The sequence below is a fragment of the Rhinoderma darwinii genome, chromosome 13, assembly GCF_050947455.1.
Source record: "Rhinoderma darwinii isolate aRhiDar2 chromosome 13, aRhiDar2.hap1, whole genome shotgun sequence".
Classification (NCBI taxonomy): domain Eukaryota; kingdom Metazoa; phylum Chordata; class Amphibia; order Anura; family Rhinodermatidae; genus Rhinoderma; species Rhinoderma darwinii.
In genome coordinates this window covers 62,380,194-62,389,472 of record NC_134699.1, presented here as the reverse complement: position 1 = coordinate 62,389,472, position 9,279 = coordinate 62,380,194, and the positions used below count along the sequence as shown (strand labels likewise).

The window sequence follows — 9,279 nt, the reverse complement described above, 5'->3', positions numbered from 1 at the left end:
GAGGGTTGGGGGGGGGGGGTAAATTAGGATTGAAATAGTTGGGATATAAATAATGGTCTCCTCTTATAGGGGCCTGGAGCGCAGAACTGGCAAGTGGTGGGCGGGTTGAGAGTTTGGGCGCTGGAAAACAGAAAAAGCAGCTGTGGGCTAAGACAACACAACCATGCCCGGCAGATGGACCATCTACACAGAATGCCGGAAGTAGGGTGGTCCCAGAGCAGCGACCGATGGTAACAGGTTAATCCTGCGCAATATGCGGAGTCTACTGTATACTTATGGACCAGGCTCCAGATCAGTGGCGGTTGGCATCACTAGTTCTATAGAATCTCCTTGAAGTACAAAGCTACCCAGTATGTTTGTGAATGCCACCAATTTGGAGGGGGTCTTCTATCTATGGCACGTAGGTCAGGGGTGTAGCTAGGGGGGCAGGCGGAGCATGTGCCCTGGGTGCAACTACGATGTAGGGAAGGGGGAGCACCGCAGAGCAGCCATATCAACACAGCTGATCGCTGCTGATAGGTTCCCTGTATGCCGGGCGGCCGCTAGCTGATCACTGCTGCAGCTGCCCGGCATACAGGGCGCCTATCAGCAGCGATCAGCTGTTTTGATACGGCTGCTCTGCTCCCATCCTCTCAGGGCCCGGCAGATTACATTTATGGGCCCCTCATGTACGGTGGCTTTGCTAGCGACTGCCACATTCAATTGTATCTGCGTCCTCAGGGCGCAGATAAAATTTAACACTATGGTGGATCATCTCCCTGCTCCGCCATCACTGGGCTACGGGCCATATTAGGCCTTCAGCCTATCAGACGCTGGGACAGAGTCCCAGTGCAGGCCAGCGTGATGACGTCACCGGATCACGCAATGGTCTCGGAACAGGACTAGGTACTGTAAGTGTTTTTTTATTTTTTTTCTACAAAGGGGGGGGGGGTCTGTGTGGCACAATCTACAGGGGGTCTGGGTGGCACTATTTGCAAGGGGGGCTGCCTGGCACCATCTACAAGGGAGGGCTGTGTGGCACCATCTATAAGGGTGGAGACTGTGTGGCACCGTCTGAAGGGCTGTGTGGTATCATCTGAAAGGGGCTGTGTGAAAATCTGAAGGGGGGCTGTGTGGCACGATCAACAAAATGGGTGTGTAGCACGATCTACAAGGGGGTGCTGTGTGGCACAATCTACAAGGGCGTGCTGTGTGGCACCATCTAAAGGGGGTGCTGTGTGGCACCATCTAAAGGGGGTGCAGTGTGGCACCATCTAAAGGGGGTGCTGTGTGGCACCATCTAAAGGGGGTGCTGTGTGGCACCATCTAAAGGGGGTGCTGTGTGGCACCATCTACAAAGGAGGGGCTGTGTGGCACCATCTACAAAGGGGGGGCTGTGTGGCACCATCTAGAGGGGGGCTGTGTGGCACCATCTAGAGGGGGCTGTGTGTCACCATCTACAAGGGGGATGGGCTGTGTGTGTCACTATCTACTAGGGGAGGGCTGTGTGTGTCACTATCTACTAGGGGAGGGCTGTGTGTGGCGCTATCTACAGGGGAGGGCTGTGTGTGGTGCTATCTACAGGGGGAGGGCTGTGTGGCATCATCTGAAGGGGGGCTGTGTGGCATCATCTGAAAGGGGGCTGTGTGGCATCATCTGAAGGGGGTGCTATGTGGCACCATCTACAGGGGGGCTGTGTGGCACCATCTACAAGGGGGATGGGCTGTGTGTGTCACTATCTACTAGGGGAGGGCTGTGTGTGGCGCTATCTATAGGGAGAGGGCTGTGTGTGGCGCTATCTACAGGGGGAGGGCTGTGTGGCATCTGAAGGGGGGCTGTGTGGCACCATCTGAAGGAGGGCTGTGTGTGGCGCTATCTGCAAGGGGAGGGCTGTGTGTGTCACTATCTGCAAGGGGGACGGCTGTGTGTGGCGCTATTTACAGGGTGGCTGTGTGTGGTGCAATCTACAGGGGACGGCTGTATGTGGCACTTTTTAAAGGGGGGCTGTGTGTGGCGCTCTCAACAGTGGGCTGTGTGTGTGTCTCTCTCTCTACAGGGGGGCTGTGTTTGGCACTATCTACCGGATGATGCAATGGTCTCGGAGCAGGGCTAGGTAAATAATTTTGGGGTTTTTTTTCTACAAAGGGGGGGGCTGTGTGGCACCATCTATGGGGGGCAGTAAGGCACGATTTGCAAGGGGGGCTGTGTGGCACCATTTACAAGGGGGGGACTGTGTGGCACCGTCTGCACGGGAGGGCTGTGTGGCATCGTCTGCACGGGAGGGCTGTGTGGCATCGTCTGCACGGGAGGGCTGTGTGGCATCATCTGAAGGGGGGCTGTGTCACCATCTAATGGGGGGCTGTGTGGCACTATCTACAAGGGGGGCTGTGTGGCATCATCTACAAGGGCTGTGTGGAAGCATCTACAGGGGATGCAGTGTGGCAGCATCTACAGGGGGGGCAGTGTGGCCGCAACTACAAGGTGGGCAGTGTGGCACCATCTACAAGGGGAGGGCTGTGTGTGTCATTATCTACAAGAGGGGTGCTGTGTGGCGCTATCTACAGGGGGCTATGTGTGGCACTATCTACCGGATGATGCAATGGTCTCGGAGCAGGGCTAGGTACGTTTTTTTTGTTTTGTTTTTTCTACAAAGGGGGGGCTGTGTGGCACCATCTACGGGGGGCAGTATGGCACGATTTGCAAGGGGGCTATGTGGCACCATTTACAAAGGAGGGACTGTGTGGCATCGTCTGCACGGGAGGGCTGTGTGGCATCATCTGAAGGGGGGCTGTGTCACCATCTAATGTGGGGCTGTGTGGCACTATCTACAAGTGGGGGGCTGTGTGGCATCATAAACAACGGGGGCTGTGTGGCATCAACAAGGGGGGCTGTGTGGCATCATCAACAAGGGGGGCTGTGTGGCATCATCTATAAGGGTGGTGTGGCACCATCTACTGGGGGGGCTGTGTGGCAGCATCTACAGGGTGGCTGTGTGGCGGCATCTGAAGGGGGGGCAGTGTGGCAGCATCTGAAGGGGGGCAGTGTGGCAGCATCTGAAGGGGGGGCAGTGTGGCAGCATCTGAAGGGGGGGCAGTGTGGCAGCATCTGAAGGGGGGCAATGTGGCAGCATCTGAAGGGGGGCAGTGTGGCAGCATCTGAAGTGGGGCAGCATCTGAAGGGGGGCAGTGGGGCACCATCTACAAGGTGGGCAGTGTGGCGCCATCTACAAGAGGGGGCTGTGTGTGGCCTCTTTAATTTATTTTCTTATAATTTATTGTTATGGTACCTCCCTTTATAGAACTATATCGCTTGTAAAATGTACAAATGGTTTTATGCTCGAGTTACATTAAAATAAAAAGTTAAAACAAATTACACCTCATTGACTGGAAGAGAAAGCAAACATGGCGAGGGGGAAGGAGATGTTGGGGGGGTGCCAATCTGAATCTTTGCCCCGAGTGCTGGAGAACTTTGCTATGCCTCTGCATAGGTGACCACCAGCAGACACTGTGCTATTATCGCAAGTAGAAGTGATCTGATTAGGTACATTTTCCCTTCTGAATCTTTGGTTTTCCCGGAGATAAGCGGTGCCAGCTGTTGTACAAGATGATCTTTCAGCCAACACTTCCAATGTGTATAAAAGTCCATAATAATAATAATAGTGGGCTGCAGAAACAGCCGGTACCTTGTGTATTGATAATGAGAGAATTATAACTTGAAAATTCTTGCGCGGCAGGTTTGTTGCAGAAATTTCAGAAATGTCCTTTGCATACATCTGAATGGGATTGCATAGATTTCTGCAAACCCCATGGGACAGAAATATCTGCGACTAGTCTGCCACGTCTGCGACTAGTCGCCCCTACCGTTTACAATTCTGCATTCTTCAGAGCAGAGATCTCCCAGCATTCCCTGCTCGCTCAGTGTATGATGATTTGTATACTGGGAAGCGTTGTCTTCACATCTGGCAATGTTCAGTAATCGTGTGTAGGAAAACCAATCCCTCTACGTTATAGGAGCTTAGTTATGCTGTTAAGGAGGTGTCTGACAACAAGCTTGCTGACAGTTTCCAATAACAACCAGCAGAATTGTGAATGCAGCTAGAATAAAGATTGAAAATTTGTTATATATGTAAGGGGGTCGAACACTGTACTTCCCCTTACGTAAAAGAACTGAGTTTATGCTTTTTATTAAGTCTGTTCCATTGTCTATTTGTTTTGCCGTGTATGTATTGTGTGTATCAGCTGTAATAATTTACTTAGGCCACTAGGTGGCTCCATCCTGGCAGGAAGAGATAGAAAGCAGGAAGGAGGAAGTGACGTGCAGTGTGAGTGGAGAAAGACTGAGAGGGGCTGCTCAGAGTGTGTGAGCGATGAGGCCCAAACACTGACACCTTGGAGTAAGCGGGTGAGCTGCAATATACACACGTGGCAAGGGCTGGAGTGAGGGACCTGAAAACCCAGAGTACTGAGCGGTGCTGCTACAACTAGGTCTGTGTAATGACATGGGGATTCAAGCCAGTTTATGGAACACATGGAGCAGTGAGCAGCAAAGACTTGTCCTCCCCTTTGATAGCCAAAGACTGGTCTGAGGACACGAGTAAAGTAAGTGACCACAATAGATGGCCGCCCGGATCACAGATAAGGGTGTATGTGCAGTGCCTAGATATGCCAGGTGGGGCGGGAGCCGCCAAGGACTGTGAATACCCAGATTGCTAAACAGGGCATAAGCCACGGAGTACTGCTCGAACTGTATGCCAGACGGGGCGGGAGCCGCCAAGGGCTGTAATCAGCCAGATTGCCAAGCGGGAGCCGCTGAATATGCCTAAGTGCTAGATATGCCATGCGGGGCGGGAGCCGCTGAATAGATATAAATGCTGGATTGCCAAGCGGGGCGGGAGCCGCTGAATAGGCCTAAGTGCTAGATATGCCAAGCGGGGCGGGAGCTGCTGAATAGATATAAATGCTGGATTGCCAAGCGGGGCGGGAGCCGCTGAATAGGCCTAAGGGCTGGATTGCCAAGCGGGGTGGGAGCTGCTGAATAGGCCTAAGTGCTGGATTGCCAAGCGGGGTGGGAGCCGCTGAATAGGCTTCAGTGCTGGATTGCCAAGCGGGGTGGGAGCCGCTGAATAGGCCTCAGTGCTGGATTGCCAAGCGGAGCGGGAGCCGCTGAATTGATATAAATGCTGGATTGCCATGCGGGGCGGGAGCCGTCGAGGGCTGGTAATGACCAGGTTGTCAGCCAATGTATGTAGTTGCGTTTATTAAGAGACTGTGTTATTGCATTTGTAACGTTCAAGAATTCTGCCTCTCCAAGAGAGTTTATCTCCAGTAAAGTGTGAACATTGAATCAACTGTGTCGGCTACATTATTGTACCTGTATAAAGGGGGCTGCAATTTCTCCTGGTGTGGACTATTTAGTTGCAAACCAGACTTGATAAATTAGCCACTGTGGCTCCCCATGCACCCTCCAACATATAGATTATATATAAATGTAATAATCATTTAATACCGTCCATCATTCCACAGAAGTCACACCTATATACATGTTAATAATAAATGTATAAATGATAATAATCAAGTCTCTAAATTAGATTTTCATTTCAGTGGTAACAATGGCATTCTGTATATAATGGGGAGGACTTGGGCTGTGACGCCATAAGCTGGTTAATGGTGTCTCCACCTAGTGGCAAAAAATAAAACTGATAAATAGTATGTGACAGCAATGTTTATATTTTATTTGCTGCCCTCTGGTGGCGAACTATAAAACTGCAATATTTTATGTAATTGTTAGGATGCTGTTTTTATTTAGTAAAAGTAAATTTCTCAATCTTCACATAACTAACCCGATATTTGTGACATTTTCTCTGGTCATTTAGCTGTAAAACAGCCTGGTCATTAATGGGTTAAACCAATTTTTCTATGCGCTTCTTTAGATGAATATAACTGCAAGTGAATAAAGTTTATCTTTGAATTTTACACTCCTTATAAAGGACAGAAAGGGCTTTGTTTTAATGGCATTTGTCAGTATAAATAATGTATCTTTTTTTTCTTTAAAGTGGGGAAAAATTGGGAAAAAAAATGCAAGAATTTAGGAAATGTCATTTTGTGCAAACAGTGATCACACACAGTATGGACCACGGGTAGAATGTGTCTTATTTCACATTCCGCCACTTCTCCCGGGCGCGGGACACCAAATATGTGAGCCTTATTCTTCCCATAGAGATGTCGGAGGGCGAACAATAGAAGAAGATAATTTCACAAATCACATTTCTACAAAGTTCAGCTGAGTTTCTATAACACTCTCCAAATGTCTGCTCCAAAGATCCCAAAATATTCATCTAGGGGTAGAATGTGAATTTTTATTTTTATTTTGGTTTCACAAAATAAGAAATTGCAGTTTTATGTAAATGGAGCCTTCCGGTAGTCGAACACTAGAAAATATGCAAACATGACACCCCACCCGACCCCCGCGGCCATTCCCTTCCTCACCCCTGGAGTAAACTAAGGGGAAAAATAAAACTATATTTTCAACTAATAATCTAAAATCTAATAATTCAGTACAGTACGGGATTTTTTATAACATGGGTGAATTCACAGGCCGGTTGTAAGGGACAAAAAAACAGGAACCTTTGTGACGCCCATCTTTTCTGCAGATGCGGCACTTTTTTGGGGGGTTACTTCTGGTCGGTGTTGGGGGAATCGGACTGATAAAATGTCTTTCAGTCAATCGTTTGAAATCCTCAGATTGGGGGCGTTCTCTTGCCTCCTGAACATCACATATGAGGCCTTAAATTTTGCTCCTCCGAGTAAGATGGCTGATGCAGCACTGTTCACTCTCCTGAAGGAGAAATTGGATAGGGAGCTGACTAGCTTGCTACTTTGCCTGCTGCCCCCACCGGTCCATGGCTGATGCGTCCGGGTGGGGTGCGAGTAGTCAGACGTGGCCTGTGTGGTGCTGCCACCCCCCCCCCTCCCCCTCCCGTCTGAGCCCTTTTCCTGCTCTGCCACATCGGAGAGGCAGAGTGCCATGTAGAGCCCCTTGGGCCGTGCCTAGCTCCGATCCGGCGGTGACTGTCACCACTGGGTCACGTGACCGCTCTGCGATTTAGCTCAAGGGAGGAGGGTGCGGTACTTTGTAATTTTCTCCAGTCACCCCCCAACCCCTCCCCCGGCTGCGACATAGTAGGAGGGATATACAGCATGGCTGTAGATGCTTCTAGCGAGCAGCCTGCTGAAAAGCGGCCTGGTAGACTGGTAAGATGGTTTGGTCGGGGTAAGAACACCCCCACCTCCTCAGGATGTTACTTCTGCACCCTCTCAAAATCCACCTATTGGCAATAGGCAGGTGTTACAACAAATTCGGGATGATGATGATTCACATGCTGAGCAAGGCTCACCGGTCATTCGTAGCTCGGATGACTTTTTTTTTATTGCGAGCTTGGCACGCCTATATTTGGCGCTCAGGTCCCCATTGATGGATGGGGTCAGGTCCCCGAAGAGATGGGTCCCGATATGTGCATAGTCCTACCCTGTCTGAAGCTGGGTCAGATCATGTTCCTGCTAGTAGGAATAAAAGGCGTAGTCCCTCTCATAGACGCTCTTGTAGTGGAGAACGTAGGCGCGCTCATAGGCGACGTTCCAGAAGCAGACATAGCAGGAGACGTTCCCGCAGGGGTTGGACTGGTCATCATTCCTCTTCATCGTCTGTCAGTAGTAAGGAAAGTCGACACACGAGGCATTTGGATGGGTGCCGGAGACATCGGCGGAGTAGATGGTCCGACAACCGGGGGCAGGAGAGCCTGCTATCTGCAGCCTACCGTGCCGACTCCTGATGCACTACCCTCCACGTGTCTAACCGGTGTGTTGTCCTGTGTACAAGCTCGGAATAAGGCCGCCACTAGTGGTGGGGGTGATATTTTTTATTTTTTAAAAAGCATGTGTCACAAAGGGTTTGTGGACCCACTGGGCCGTACCGTCTTGGCGGTAATGCAGCTGGCCAACAGGACACAGGTCAAAGTCTATAGTTCGTATAGGGTACCTGTGGCAGCTCGGAAAGTAGCAAGGCAGGCTTGGCAGAAACTTGGCAGCAGGTGGACGTCCGGTGTGGAGAAGCAGAACAGGCGTGGTATACAACGCAGCACGGCACTAGATCAGGATACAAGTTATAGGATACAGGAACCAGGCACACTGGGAGCAGGAAACACTAGGGGGCAATATGCAAGACAGACTAGGAATACACAACAAAGCACAGGCATAGAACTAGGGGGCTGGACCCCTCTTATAGTCCAGAGTACTCACGGGTCAAGGTTCATGAACGAGGTCCGGTGCGTGCGCTGACCTTTTAAGAGCGGGCACTAGCGTGCACGCGCACCCTACGGGATCTGGCTGTTCTGAGTAGACGCGAGGGCTGGCTTCTCCTGAGGAGGAGGCTGGGGCCAGCACTTGCCGACTTATGGCTGCGGCTGTCGGGGTAAACGGAACTGACAGCCCGCAGCCACGGACATTACAGCATGTTATCGAAAGTGGATGGTCCTAGCCCCTCAGTGCATCCTCCAGTGGCGACTAGGGTGCAGCCTGAGCAGGGCCCGGTTAATACGGGTTTGTTATTTCGAGATTCATATTTTTGTGGAGTGGCCCCTCTGGGGACACATTTATCTACTGATACAAGGGAAAAAGATGGAGAAATGTGAATTCGTGGATTTATGGTGACTAGTGTCTCCTGACCAGTTGACCAGAGAGGAGATTTGAGAAAACAGAGGATAAGAAGCCAAAGGATGTGAAACTTTTGAGAACTGGATACAAGCCTTCGCTATTCTGTCTAGCATAGTTTGGCAAAAACATCCGGCTAAGGTTTTTGAATTGTTTACTTATTTGTATACGATTTATTCAGGTTATAAGTTACATGAAGGCACGACATGGTGGAGATATGAGGAATTCAGACGACGTCTGGCACTACGGCCGTAAGTCGGCTGGTCCTCCCAAGGCCACTGACGTTTGGATTCAACTTGCGTTGTCTCAAAAACCGTCTAATCCCTGTCAGACATCCGCCGCTGCGGGACATTCTGAGTCCGCGGCGGCGGGTAGGCCCCCTTATATAAATTCAAGCACGGATGTTCTCTACGCTGTGGTTCCCACAAAGCCTTGCATTGTTTCAAGAAAGGTAAGTTGCCGGCCAGACCCGGAGGACTCCGGTGAGCATACAAAAGATGCACCTGTGGCTGGACAGGTATCACAGGACAGAGGAGGCCGAATGGATTCTCAGAGTGTTTTTATATACCGCATGTTGGGCATGTTTTTTCGGCTA

General features: G+C 50.6%; 1 protein-coding gene across 2 annotated transcripts in view; it reads left to right on the top strand.

Annotated features, from left to right (window-relative positions):
- Positions 1-4,328: 4,328 nt before the first annotated feature.
- SLC39A11 (solute carrier family 39 member 11) overlaps positions 4,329-9,279 on the top strand; it is a 367,218-nt gene continuing 362,267 nt past the window's right edge. Inside the window, exon 1 of one of the 2 annotated variants that reach the window (XM_075845738.1) lies at positions 4,329-4,577. The gene's annotated coding sequence lies outside the window, so the exon portion shown is untranslated. The remainder of the gene's footprint in view (positions 4,578-9,279) is intronic. The other variant, XM_075845737.1, reaches the window with a different exon arrangement.